The 14,638-nt window shown below is 51.8% G+C and overlaps 1 protein-coding gene across 1 annotated transcript in view; it reads left to right on the top strand.

The window, feature by feature from the left end:
* The first annotated feature begins 13,242 nt into the window (after positions 1 to 13,242).
* LOC123371950 (butyrophilin subfamily 1 member A1-like) overlaps positions 13,243 to 14,638 on the top strand; it is a 37,543-nt gene continuing 36,147 nt past the window's right edge. Inside the window, exon 1 of the mRNA XM_045019865.1 lies at positions 13,243 to 13,389. The gene's annotated coding sequence lies outside the window, so the exon portion shown is untranslated. The remainder of the gene's footprint in view (positions 13,390 to 14,638) is intronic.

Below are 14,638 nucleotides of genomic sequence, written 5' to 3'. Positions count from 1 at the left end.
TTACATGCAGCCAGACACCAGGCTGGTTAGAAGAGCACAGCAGGGTGAGCTGCGCATCAGAGAAGCTTTGAAAACCAGTTTCATGACTGGCCAGGCTACGGTGTGAAAGTTCTGTTTGTTTCTCCTTGATGAAAACCTGCCCTTTTGGTTCACTCTACTTCCCTGTAAACCAACCGCCCTCCCTTGCCCCCTTTGATCACCGCTTGCAGAGGCAAGTCATTGTTGTTTCAAAATCATGGATTCTTTATTAATTCGTCACACAAATGGGGGGATAACTGCCAAGGTAGCTGGGGAGGGTGGGAGGAGGGAAGCACAGGAGTGGGGTAGTTGTAGGGGCACCCCCTTGAATGTCCTGCAGCTCGTCATAGAAGCGGCATGTCTGGGGCTGTGACCCGGAGCGGCCATTTCCCTCTCTGGTTCTTTGGTAGGCTTGTCTGAGCTCCTTAAGTTTCACACGGCACTGCTGTGGCTGTGGGTCCCTGTTATAGTCTCTGTCCTGCATGCCCTTGGAGATTTTTTCAAATGTTTTGGCATTTCTTTTTGGAACGGAGTTCTGATAGCATGGATTCCTCTCCCCATACAGCGATCAGATCCAGTACCTCCCGTTCGGTGCATGCTGGAGCTCTTTTGCGATTCTGGGACTCCGTGGTCACCCGTGCTGATGAGATCTGCACAGTCACCTCTGAGCTCACCACACTGGCCAAAAAGGAAATGAAATTCAAAAGTTTTCCTGTCTACCTCTCCAGTGTATCTGAGTTGAGAGTGCTGTCCAGAGCGGTCACAATGGAGCACTCTGGGATAGCTTCTGGAGGCCAATACCATCGAATTATGTCCACACTGCCCCAAATTCGACCCGGCAACGTCGATTTCAGCGCTAATCCCCTTGTTGGGGAGACATATAGCAATCAATTTTAAAAGCCCTTTAAGTCGTAAAAAATGGCTTCATCGTGTGGACGGGTGCAGGGTTAAATCCATCTAACGCTGCTAAATTTGACCTACATTCATAGTGTAGACCAGGGCTAACAGAGCTGGTTGAGGAGCTCGCTTGATCATTATTGCTAATTTTGTGCAAGACTTGGAGCACTGGAGAACTTCCAGAAGACTGGAAGAAAGCTACTGTTGTGCCAATTTTTAATAAGATTAAATAGGATGACCAACGTGCTTACAGACCTATCAGTTTGACACTCATTCTTGGCAAGATAATACAGCAGCTGATAAAGGATTCAATTATTAAAGAAATAAAGGAGGGTCATCAGAAAAATCACAGAAATGTTGGACTAGAAGAGACTTCAGACTCCAGTCTCCTGCACTCTTGGCAGGACTAATTATTATCTAGATCTGACAGGTTTTTGTCTAACCTTGTTTTCAGGGGAGGGATAGCTCAGTGGTTTGAGCCTTGGCCTGCTAAACCTAGGGTTGTGAGTTCAATGTTTGAGGAGGCCACTTATGGATCTGAGCCAAAAATTGGTCCTCCTAGTGAAGGCAGGGGGCTGGACTGAATGACCTTTCAAGGTCCCTTCCAGTTCTAGGAGATTGGTATATCTCCTATTATTATTAAAAAAAACCCTGTTCTTAAAAAGCTTCAATTATGGAGATTCCACAATCTCCCTTGATAATTCGTTCCAGTGCTTAGCTACTCTTACTGTTAAGATGGTTTTCCTAATGTGAGGTCCAACCTAAACCACCATTGTTGTAATATAAGCCCATTATTTCATGTCCTGTCCTCAGTGGCTAAGAAGAAATTTTTTTTACCCTCTTCTTTATAACAACCTTTTATGCATTTGAAAACTGTAATCATATCCCCCCTCCATCTTCTCTTCTCCAGACTAAACAAACCCATGTTAAAGGTCATGTTTTCTAGACCTTTAATTATTTTTGTTGGTCTCTGTAGACAAGCAGACTCACTCCTGGGGCACCTCCTGCTGATCTCTCAGGGAATTAGCTCAATTTCCAGCCTCCGGAGCGCCCTCTGCAGGCCAGTGATCCTCTGCCTCTTGGCCCCCATATCCCTCCCAGGATTCAGTGCCCTGTTAGCTGGGGTGCTGCCCCCTGGCAGTAACCCCTTTCTCTCAGGGTCTCCTCTCCCTGGGGAACCCCCACCCTCTATCCCCACCTCGCCGCAATATGAGGCTACTGCCAGCCATCATCTAGCCCCCACACTCTGGGGCAGACTGCAATATGCTACTCATCACTGACAAGGAGGTTTTGGACCTGCTGCCTTGGCCTACCCCTGGGCTGCCCTCTGCAACCCCCAGTACCTCTTGGCCCAATGCTAGGCCGCAGCCTGGGGCTTTTCAGGCTGGAGCTCCCCAGCTCCTCTGCCTTTCCTCAGCCCTGCTCCACTCAGGTACCCTGTATCTAGCTCCCTGCAGCCAGGCCCTTCTCCCTCTATAGGCAGAGGGAGACTACTGGGCATCTGGCTCACAGCCCCTTATAGGGGCCAGCTGGGCCTGATTGGGGCATGGCCACAGCTGAGCCTACTTTCCCCAATCAGCCCAGGGTTCTTGCCTCAGCCACAGCCCTCTTCTGGGCTGTTTTCTACCCCAAAGGGCAGGAGCCTTATTGAAAACCCGAGGGGGGGGTGGCTGGCACAAGGCCACCCACTTCTAAAGGCCCCTCCCCCAGCCTAGCGGGAGGGACCACTGGACCCAGGGACCAAATGAGAAAAAGGACATGGGGGACAACAAATGAGAAAAACAAGGACTGAGGTGAAGGTCATAGGTTCAAAACAAGGATACTGGATGGGGACACCGAGCAGAGAACCCTAGACAGTGCCCACTGCTCCTCAAAGGTGTCAAGGGAGCCAGCGGGCGCTGCCCAGTGGAACTTTGCCCGGATGCGTGAAACTAGGGAGGAACGGAAATAGGCCCCACAGTCGCAGAGCCCCCCCTCGTCCAGCATACTCCTCCTCCTAGTGTAGATGGAGAGTTTGGCCAGGGCCAGGAGGAGGTTGACCAGGAGGTCACGCAACTTCGTGGGGCCACGGATGGCGTGTGCAGAAAGGAACAGGTGCGGGGAAAAGTGCAGCCAGAACCTCAACAAGAGGTTCTGGAGGAGCCGGAATAGGCCTGCGCCAGGTTCTCCCTCACGCTGCAAAAGGGGCAGGCCTCAGGCACGGGTGTGAACCGCGCCAGGTACACGCCCATGCTCATGGCTCCGTGAAGGAACAGCCAACCGATGTCCCCGGCAGCCGTGGGACCAAGGTGGAATAAAGACTAGCCCACCGGGGCTTCTGACCCTCTTTAGGTGGAAGATAATCCTGCCATTTGGTGTCGGGGTGGGATGCGAGGGTGAGGAAATGCAGTGTGTGGAGCACGAGCATGTACAATTGGTCTCTAGACATGGTTTGGAACCAGACTGGCTGCAGGGTGTGCAGCCGGCTTGGAGTATGGGAACAGGAAGGCCGGGGGGGCTCGCGGAACAGGGGCTGAATAAAAATGTCCGGGGGCCCAGGCTGAGGGGTCGGCGGGGAACACCCTCTCGCAGGGTCTGCTGCAGGAAGATGAGAGAAACAGGTGACAAGGCGGCTTTCACCTCCTGAAGTACGCGCGGGGGGGTTGGAAGGGTGGCAAGCCCCATGTGCTGACCGAGCTCATGGGGATCCACCCAGTCCCTCCTGTCGTAGTCCAACCCTAATGGTTTCCACCAGGACCAACCTCTGGCACACCGAGGGAGACTCTGCCACCTGCACACGCAGATCGGGGTTGTGTAGCAGGGGCTCCATGAGGCGGTCCACCCCCTCGGTGGCCACAAAGCACCTGGTCACCGAAAAAACCTTCCAGGTCCTGAGGAGGTCCTGGTAGAAGACCGGCAGCTCAGAGAGGTCTTGCGGAAGAGCCCTCAGATCGAGATAAAGAAGCTGCCAGTCGTATCGGAGCCCTTGGAGGCGGCGGAGGAAGGCGTGTGCCAACATGCTCCACGCCAGACTGCCTGCACCATAAAGGCGTCTCTTCAGGGCCTGGAGGCGGAAGACATGGACCTGGCTACAAAGGCAGTCCAGGCCCTGTCCTCCCTCCTCCAGGGGAAGACTCAGGACCTCTGCAGAGACACAGTGCAGCCCCGGCCAGAAGAACTCCAGGGCCGTCCTCTGGAGCCTGGCCAGGATCCCCGGGGCCAGGCTCAGGGTGTTGAACCGGTGGCAGAGCATGGACAGGACTAGCTGATTCAGCACCAGTGGCCTCCCTTGCAGGGAGAGACACCGGAGCAGTCCTCTCCATCGCCACAGCCACTTGCCCACCCTGGCCTCCAAATCCTGCCAGTTCTCTGGCGGAGAAGGATGCATGGCGGAAAGGTAAACGCCGAGATAGAGCAGTGGACCTGTGCTCCACCGGATGGCTTGAAGCACGGGTGGGAAGGAGCTCATCTGCCACCCATCCCTGACCACCAGGCCAGAGCTCTTGACCCAGTTGACCCGGAAGGAGGAGGACGCCGAGTACACAGTCTGGCAAGCCTCCACCCGCGCCAGGTCACCTGGGTCCTGGACCATGAGGAGCACTTCGTCGGCGTACGCTGACAGGACCAATCGCAGCTCTGGCACCCGAAGCACCAACCCCGTCAGCCTCCGGTGGGGGAGACAGAGGAAGGGCTCAATCGCCGGAGCATGCAGCTGGCCCGAGAGGGGGCACCCCTGCCGTACTCCCCGCCCGAAGCTGATTGGCTCGGTCAGAGTCCAGTTGAGCCTGACCAGACGCTCTGCCTCAGTGTACAGCACCTGGAGCTGTAAAAGCAGCAAAGAATCCTGTGGCACCTTATACACTAACAGACATTTTGGAGCATGAGCTTTCGTGGGTGAATACCCACTTCGTCGGATGCAAGTAGTGGTGTATATATATATATATATACCTGCCCCTGGAAATTTCCACTACTTGCATCCGACGTAGTGGGTATTCACCCACGAAAGCTCATGCTCCAAAATGTCTGTTAGTCTATAAGGTGCCACAGGACTCTTTGCTGCTTTTACAGCACCTGGAGAAAGCCCACAAACTGGGGCCCGAAGCCGAATGCTCGCAATGTGCCCAGGAGATACCTGTGGTCCATCCTGTTGAACGCCTTCTCCTGGTCCAGGGACAGAAGGGTGAACAACAGACTATCCCTACACCCAAGCTCCAAGAGGTCCCAGACCAAGTACAAGTTATCAAAGATGGTCCGGCCCTGGCCAGTGTAGGTCCGGTCGGGCTGGACCACGTCTGCTGGCACAGACCCCAGCCGCAGCAAGATGGCCTTCACTACAACATTATAGTCCGTGCTGAGGAGCGAGACGGGACGCCAGTTCCGTAGGTCACAGAGGTCCCCCTTCTTCGGCAGTAAGGCGAGCACAGCTCACCTGCCCAAGAGAGGGAGGACCCCGGTCTGCAAGGACTCGGCACAGATGGTGATGAGGTCTGGGCTGAGAACATCCCAGAACACGCGGTAGAACTCCACGGTGAGCCCGCCCATGCCCGGAGATTTGTTGGTGGGCATGAGACGGAGGGTTTCTGAGAACTCAGCCAGAGAGAGAGAGGCAGCTCCAGCCAGTCTCGGTCACTCACACTGACCATCGGGAGTTCAGTCCAGCGCACCCTACAGGCTTCGGCATTGATTGGATCTGGGGAGAAAAGACTGGCGGAGAAGGCCCTGGCCCTTCCAAGCATCTCCTCTGGATCCGTGAGGGGGGTGCTGTCCTCTGCCAGGAGGCAGGTGACATGCTTTATAGCCCCCTCTTTTTCTCCAGGGCGTAGAAGAAGCGGGAGCTGTGATCCATCTCCCGAAGGAGATGGATGCGGGATCGAACGAAGGCCCGGAGCTCCTCCCGCTTCTCTCGGTATGCTGCGCAGAGGGGTGGATCCTCGGGGCCAGAGGCCAGATACCTTTCTAGCTCTAAGACCTCCCACTCCAACTGCCCTATCACCGCATCCCTCTGCTGGCTGGCGCCCCGGGAGTAGTTGCGGCAGAAGAGCGGCGCGCGCACCTTCCCCACATCCCACCACCATCTCACCGAGGGAAAGGCGCACTGCTGCCCCTGCCAGGCCATCCAGAACTCCTGGAAAGATGCCACAAAGCCCACGTCCTCCAGCAAGCTGTTGTTAAAATGCCAATAGGCCGGTCCCTGCCTCTCCGAACTGAGAAAGGCCATCACGGTCACCAGATGGTGATCCGAGAACAGGGCCGACCGGATGCGAGAGGCATGGGCCCGTGCCAGATAGAAACATGAGAAATAAATGTGGTCCAACCGGGAGTGGCATGACTGATTGTCCTCCACCCTGAAATAGGTGAAGGTGATGTCATCGTCCGGGTGGTGTTTGCGCCAGACGTCCACCAGGGATTGATGGTCCATGATCTCCCTGAGGATACCTGCGGCCACCTAGGATTTCTCGACTCCTGAGTGGTCCCAGTCCTTAAAGGTGGTGTTAAAGTCCCCGTCCAGGACCAGGCACTCATGAGGATCCAGGGTGCCGAGGAAGGCCGATGCCTGCCAGTAAAAACACACTCGTTCTGGGTTTGTGTTTGGGGCGTAAATGTTGACCAGGTTTAATGTCAGCCCCTCCACAGATGCCTGGACGTGCAGCAGGCAACCTGGCATGACCTCGGCGACCCCCAGGACTTCGGGCCATAGCTCAGGGGAGAACAGGATGGCCACCCCAGCCGAATGGGTGCCGAGGTGGCTAAATTATACCCCATCCCCCCACTCCAGCTGCCAGCTAGCTTCAGCAACTGGAGCCATTTGGGTCTCCTGCAGGAAGCTCACAGAGTACCCCCCCTCCCGAAGGAAGGAGAGCACCTGTCTCCTGTGGAGACCCACCCTACAGCCTGGGCATTTAAGGTGGCAAAGATGACGGCTTTCACAGAGAGGGCTGGGTGATCGACAGCCTCCAGCAGGCCCTGCAACAACCCATGTTTGACCCCAAAGGTCACGAGGGAGTCGCGGAACTTGCAGGAATGCCGGTAGGCCACAATGTCCTGCCTCCCGGTCCCTCTCCCCTCCCCCAAAAGGGCCCTCATGGCCTGAAGGACACAATGGAAGTCCCTCCAGCTCTGGAGGGCTAGCTGCACCTTACTCTTATAGAATCATAGAATATCATGGTTGGAAGGGACCTCAGAAGGTCATCTAGTCCAACCGCCTGCTCAAAGCAGGACCAATTCCCAACTAAATCATCCCAGCCAGGGCTTTGTCAAGCCTGATCTTAAAAACTTCTAAGGAAGGAGATTCCACTACCTCCCTAGGTAACTCATTCCAGTGCTTCACCACTCTCTGAGTGAAAACGTTTTTCCTAATATCCAACCTAAACCTCCCCCACTACAACTTGAGACCATTACTCCTTGTTCTGTCATCTTCTACCACTGAGAACAGTCTAGATCCATCCTCTTTAGAACCCCCTTTCAGGTAGTTGAAAGCAGCTATCAAATCCCCCCTCATTCTTCTCTTCTGCAGACTAAACAATCCCAGTTCCCTCAGCCTCTCCTCATAAGTCATGTGCTCCAGCCCCCTAATCATTTTTGTTGCCCTCCGCTGGACTCTCTCCAATTTATCCACATCCTTCTTGTAGTGTGGGGCCCAAAACTGGACACAGTACTCCAGATGAGGCCTCACCAATGTCGAATAGAGGGGAATGATCACATCCTTCGATCTGCTGGCAATGCCTCCCACCCCGCCATAATCGTCTCTCCCTTACTCTCACAGAGATTGTGAAGCACACAACAAGCAGCAATAACCATGGGTATATTTGTTTGGCTGAGGTCTGAGCGAGTCAGTAACGTGTGCCAGCGTCCCTTTAAACGTCCAAATGCACATTCTACCACCATTCTGCACTTGCTCAGCATGTAGTTGAACAGCTCCTGACCACTGTCCAGGCTGCCTGTGTATGGCTTCATGATGAGGCATCAAGGGGTAGGCTGGGTCCCCCAGGATAACTACAGGCATTTCAACATCCCCAACAGTTATTTTCTGGCCTGGGAAGTAAATCCCTTGCTGCAGCCGTTTAAACAGAGTAGTGTTCCTGAGGACGCGAGTGTCATGAACCCTTCCTGGCCTCTCACGTTGATGTTGGTGAAACGTCCCTTGTGATCCACCAGTGCTTGCAGCACCATTGAAAAGTACCCCTTTCGGTTTATATACTGGCTGTCCTGGTGCTGCGGTGCCAAGACAGGGATATGGGTTCCATCTATCGCCCCACCACAGTTAGGAAATCCCATTGCAACCAAGCCATCCACTATGACCTGCACATTTCCCAGAGTCAATACCTTGGTAGCAGCAGCTTAGTGATTGCTTTGGCTACTTGCATCACAGCAGCCCCCACAGTAGATTTGCCCACGCCAAATTGATTCCCGACTAACTGGTAGCTGTGTGGCGTTGCAAGCTTCCACAGGGCTATCGCCACTCGCTTCTCAACTGTGAGGGCTGCTCTCATCTTGGTATTCTGGCGCTTCAGGGCAGGGGAAAGCAAGTCACAAAGTTCCATGGAAGTGCCCTTATGCATGCGAAAGTATCTCAGCCACTGGGAATCATCCCACACCTGCAACACTATGCGGTCCCACCAGTGTGTGCTTGTTTCTCAGGCCCAGAATCGGCGTTCCATGGCTAGAACCTGCCCCATTAACAGCATGATCTCCAAAGTGCCGGGGCCCACAGTTTGAGAGAATTCTGTGTCCATGTCCTCATCACTCTTGTCACAGCGCTGCCGTAGCTGCCTCCTCCTTGCCTGGTTTTGCAGGTCCTGGTTCAGCATAAACTGCACAATAATGCGCGAGGTGTTTACAATGTTCATGACTGCTGTCTTGAGCTGAGTGGGCCCCATGCTTGCCATGGTATGGCGTCTGCACAGTTCACCCAGGAAAAAAGGCACGAAATGGTTGTCTACCATTGCTTTCATGGAGGGAGGGGTGAGGCTGAACCCAGAACCACCAGCGACAATTTTTTTTGCCCCATCAGGCATTGGGATTTCAACCCAGAATTTCAGTGGGCAGGGGAGAAGCAGGAACTATGGGATAGCTACTCACAGTGCAACGCTCTGGAAGTCGATGCTAGTCTCGATATATGGACGCACACCACCGAATTAATGTGCTTAGTGTGGCCGCATACACTCGACTTTATACAATCGGTTGCCCAAAATTGAATTCTGTAAATTTGGAGTAATCCCGTAGTGTAGACATACCCTTAGAGTGAAATATCAACCAAAATACCCCTGCAAAGAGCTCAGGGTACCTGAACAATTCATTAGGCTCACAAGAGCTAATGAAATTTGCTTTTCACCAGCAGTTAAACATTATCCCACACACAGAATGAATGAACGCATCCAGCCAACAAATCAAAGCTGCAAAACAGCCCCATTAGTGTTAGTGGTGTTGGACAGAAGGCTTTGGATTCTTCGATCATGGGATGGAGTTCCAAGAAGGAGGAGTGCTAGGCAGAGATAGGCTCCACCTAAGGAAGAGAGGGAAGAGCAGCATCGCAAGCAGGCTGGCTAACCTAGTGAGGAGGGCTTTAAACTAGGCTCACCGGAGGAAGGAGACCAAAGCCCTGAGGTAAGTGGGGAAGTGGGATACCGGGAGGAAGCACGAGCAGGAGAGTACAAGAGGGGAGGACTCCTGTCTCAGACTGAGAAATCGGGACAATCAGCGAGTTATCTTAAGGCCTATACACAAATGCAAGAAGCCTGGGAAACAAGCAGGAAGAACTGGAAGTCCTGGCACAGTCAAGGAACTATGATATGGTTGGAATAACAGAGACTTGGTGGGATAACTCACATGACTGGAGTACTGTCATGGATGGATATAAACTGTTCAGGAAGGACAGGCAGGGCAGAAAAGGTGGGGGAGTTGCGTTGTATGTAAGAGAGCAGTATGACTGCTCAGAGCTCCGGTATGAAACTGCAGAAAAACCTGAGAGTCTCTGGATTAAGTTTAGAAGTGTGAGAAATAAGAGTGATGTCATGGTGGGAGTCTACTATAGACCACCAGACCAGGGGGATGAGGTGGACGAGGCTTTCTTCCAGCAACTAACAGAAGTTACTAGATCGCAGGCCCTGGTTCTCATGGGGGACTTTAATCACCCTGATATCTGCTGGGAGAGCAATACAGCGGTGCACAGACCATCCAGGAACTTTTTGGAAAGTGTAGGGGACAATTTCCTGGTCCAAGTGCTGGAGGAACCAACTAGGGGCAGAGCTCTTCTTGACCTACTGCTCACAAACAGAGAAGAGTTAGTAGGGGAAGCAAAAGTGGATGGGAACCTGGGAGGCAGTGACCATGAGATGGTCGAGTTCAGGATCCTGACACAGAGAAAAAAGGAGGGCAGCAGAATACGGACCCTGGACTTCAGAAAAGCAGACTTTGACTCCCTCAGGGAGCTGATGAGCAGGATCCCCTGGGAAAATAACATGAGGGGGAAAGGAGTCCAGGAGACCTGGCTGTATTTTAAAGAATCCTTATTGAGGCTGCAAGAAAAAAACATCCCGATGTATAGGAAAAATAGTAAATATGGCAGGTGACCAGCTTGGCTTAACAGTGAAATCCTTGCTGATCTTAAAGGCAAAAAAGAAGCTTACAAGAAGTGGAAGATTAGAGAAAAGACAAGGGAGGAGTATCAAAATATTGCTCAGGCATGAAGGAGTCAAATCAGGAAGGCCAAATCACACTTGGAGTTGCAGCTAGCAAGAGATGTTAAGAGTAACAAGAAGGGTTTCTTTCAAGTATGTTAGTAACAAGAAAGTCAAGGAAAGTGTGGGCCCCTTACTGAATGAGGGAGGCAACCTAGTGACAGAGGATGTGGAGAAAGCTAGTGTACTCAATGCTTTTCTTGCCTCTGTCTTCACAGACAAGGTCAGCTCCCAGACTGCTGCACTGGGCAGCACAGTATGGGGAGAAGGTGACCACTCTCTGTGGAGAAAGAAGTGGTTCGGGAATATTTAGAAAAACTGGACAAGCACAAGTCTATGGGGCCGGATGCGCTGCATGCGAGGGTGCTAAAGGATTTGGCGGATGTGATTGCAGAGCCATTGGCCGTTATCTTTGAAAACTCATGGTGAACAGGGGAGGTCCCGGATGACTGGAAAAAGGCTACTGTAGTGCCCATCTTTAAAAAAGGGAAGAAGGAGGATCCGGGGAACTACAGGCCAGTCAGCCTCACTTCAGTCCCTAGAAAAATCATGGAGCAGGTCCTCAATTAATCAATTCTGAAGCACTTAGAGGAGAGGAAAGTGCTCAGGAACAGTCAGCATGGATTCACCAAGGGCAAGTCATGCCTGACTAACCTAATTGCCTTCTATGAGGGTCTGTGGATGAGGGGAAAGCAGTGGATGTGTTATTCCTTGACTTTAGCAAAGCTTTTGATACAGTCTCCCACAATATTCTTGCCAGCAAGTTAAAGAAGTATGGGCTGAATGATTGGACTACAAGATGGATAGAAAGCTGGCTAGATTGTCAGGCTCAGAGGGTAGTGATCAACGGCTCCATGTCTAGTTGGCAGCCAGTTTCAAGTGGAGTGCCCCAAGGTTCGGTCCTGGGGCCGGTTTTGTTCAATATCTTCATTAATGATCTGGAGGATGGCATGGACTACACCCTCAGCAAGTTTGCAGATGACACTAAACTGGGAGGAGTGGTAGATATGCTGGAGGGTAGGGATAGGTTACAGAGGGACCTAGATAAATTAGAGGACTGGGCCAAAAGAAACCTGATGAGGTTCAACAAGGACAAGTGCAGAGTCCTGCACTTAGGACGGAAGAATCCCATTCACTGTTAGAGACTAGGGACGGAGTGGCTAGGTAGCAGTTCTGCAGAAAAGGACCTAGGGGTTACAGTGGACGAGAAGCTGGATATGAGTCAACAGTGGGCCCTTGTTGCCAAGAATGCTAATGGCATTTTGGGCTGTATAAGTAGGGGCATTGCCAGCAGATTGAGGGATGTGATCATTCCCCTCTATTCAACATTGGTAAGGCCTCATCTGGAGTACTGTGTCCAGTTTTGGGCCCCACACTACAAGAAGGATGTGGATAAATTGGAAAGAGTCCAGCAGAGGGCAACAAAAATGATTAGGGAGCTGGAGCACATGACTTATGAGGAGAAGCTGAGGGAACGGGGATTGTTTAGTCTGCGGAAGAGAAGAATGAGGCGGGATTTGATAGCTGCTTTCAACTACCTGAAAGGGGGTTCCAAAGAGGATGGAGTTAGACTGTTCTCAGTGGTATCTGATGACAGAACAGGATGTAATGGCCTCAAGTTGAAGAGGGGGAGGTTTAGGTTGGATATTAGGAAAAACTTTTTCACTAGGTGGGTGGTGAAGCACTGGAATGCGTTACCTAAGGAGGTGGTGGAATCTCCTTCCTTAGAGGTTTTTAAGGTTAGGCTTGACAAAGTCCTGGCTATGATGATTTAGTTGGGTTTGGTCCTGCTTTGAGCAGGGGGTTGGACTTGATGACCTTCTGAGGTCCCTTCCAACCGTGATATTCTGTGATTCTGTGATTCTATGATTAGCCGCCCAGGAACAGCCCTCAACCCTCTATCAAATAAAGAAGGGCCTGTTAGGCTCTGGTGAAAGGGCTGGTCCCTTCTCCTGAACCCAGGAGCCAGACAGGGCCTTTCTGATTGGAAGTCAGGGCAGGAAGCTCTGGAGGTAGGTGGATATTGGTTAGGTTAGAGCACATGGAGGGGGAGCATGTCAGCTGTTGCACCATTTCATAGGGCTGCCCTGCCCTGTCTGCCCTGCTCTAGTCCTGTTGGCACAGGATGGGGGGGACTTTATGTAGGCTATGCAAGGAGGGAGGGAAAAACCTCTCTGTGCTCACACTGCCCACCTGTGTGAAGGCCGGGCAGAGTATGGCTCTTGTTGTTTATTCTCCACTGTGGAAGGAGAATGTGGCCTCTCAGTGAGTTTGTTTTATTTTGAACCAGAAAACTTGTGAATTACCTGGAACTGCAGCAAGGCCTCTTCTGCCTTGGACAAGGACTACTGCTGAGGTCTGATTAGTTCTGCACCCCTCTGGCACACTGCTTCAGTCAGAAAAAATATAGTGCTTGTGGGGGCAGAAAGCCTTGGCATATGTGTATGACAGAAATTGTTGTGACAGTGACTGAGCGAGCAGGAAAATGCCTTAAAAACTAAAGCTGTCACCACCCTTGGACTGTGTGTGTGTTTCTTAAAATCTTTTATCTCTGTGTACCATAAATGAGATTCCTGTAATTTACCAGTGATGGTTTCACTTTCAATTGGAAGATTCTAGATGCATGGAAAATGTTTCTGTTCAGATAAAATTGCTGTAAGTTAACCAGCAATATCTGTCTGAACAGACTGGAGTCAGACGTGCAATGCTACCGTAAATACTGAGACGTTCACTTGCAACACAGACCTGGTAGTTCTGAAGGTAGGACCCCTTCCTCCACCACCAGCCTCTGCCCTTCCCTATAGGATCCAGCAGGCAGGTGAGTGTCAGCCCCTGATTGCTCTGGGTGAGGCTCTGTTGTTCTTCATGGGAGCTGTTCCTATGGATGGGAGTCTGTCTGGGGCTCTCACTTTCCTACGCTGGAGGGTAGAGATAGGATACAGAGGGACCTAGACAAATTAGAGGACTGGGCCAAAAGAAACCTGATGAGGTTCAACAAGGACAAGTGCAGAGTCCTGCACTTAGGACGGCAGAATCCCATGCACTGCTACAGACTAGGGACCGAATGGCTGGGCAGCAGTTCTGCAGAAAAGGACCTAGGGGTTACGGTGGACGAAAAGCTGAATATGAGTCAACAGTGTGTCCTTGTTGCCAAGAAGTTCTAATGGCATTTTGGGTTGTATAATTAGGGGCATTTCCAGCAGATCGAGGGATGTGATCATTCCCCTCTATTCAGCACAGGTGAGGCCTCATTTGGAGTACTGTGTCCAGTTTTGGGCCCCACACTACAAGAAGGATGTGGATAAATTGGAAAGAGTCCAGCGGAGGGCAACAAAAATGATTAGGGGGCTGGAGCACATGACTTATGAGAAGAGGCTGAGGGAACTGGGATTGTTTAGTCTGCAGAAGAGAAGAATGAGGGGGGATTTGATAGCTGCTTTCAACTACCTGAAAGGGGGTTCCAAGGAGGATGGATCTAGACTGTTCTCAGTGGTAGAAGATGACAGAACAAGGAGTAATGGTCTCAAGTTGAAGAGGGGGAGGTTTAGGTTGGATATTAGGAAAAACTTTTTCCCTAGGAGAGTGGTGAGGAACTGGAATGCGTTACCTAAGGAGGTGGTGGAATCTCCTTCCTTAGAGGTTTTTAAGGTCAGGCTTGACAAAGCCCTGGCTGGGATGATTTAGTTGGGGTTGGTCCTGCTTTGAGCAGGGGGTTGGACTAGATGACCTCCTGAGGTCCCTTCCAACCCTGAGATTCTATGATACTTTAAAAATTGCTGCAGAAATTACTAAAATGCGCAGAGATCTTTGCAGTCCCTTTTCCATTTTCCTGTAACACAGACTGAAATAGTGTCTGTTTATTCACAGACTGAAATAGTGTCTGTTCCCTGGCAGCCGTGGTTGTACCCACTTCCCTGGGCTGCACCGACCCTCAATGGCTGCCTGAGTGTAGGGGAGATTAGAGGGCCTCAGTGCTGAGGTGTACTGAGGTCTGACTGTGTTGGAATTGCCAGCTATCACTGTAAGGGTGTGTGGTGGGGAGCGAGGAATTCCCTGGTCATACTTGC

Source organism: Mauremys mutica, chromosome 5 (genome assembly GCF_020497125.1).
Source record: "Mauremys mutica isolate MM-2020 ecotype Southern chromosome 5, ASM2049712v1, whole genome shotgun sequence".
Classification (NCBI taxonomy): domain Eukaryota; kingdom Metazoa; phylum Chordata; order Testudines; family Geoemydidae; genus Mauremys; species Mauremys mutica.
Note: the sequence above shows the minus strand (reverse complement) of the source record. Positions and strands in the feature narration are given on the sequence as shown.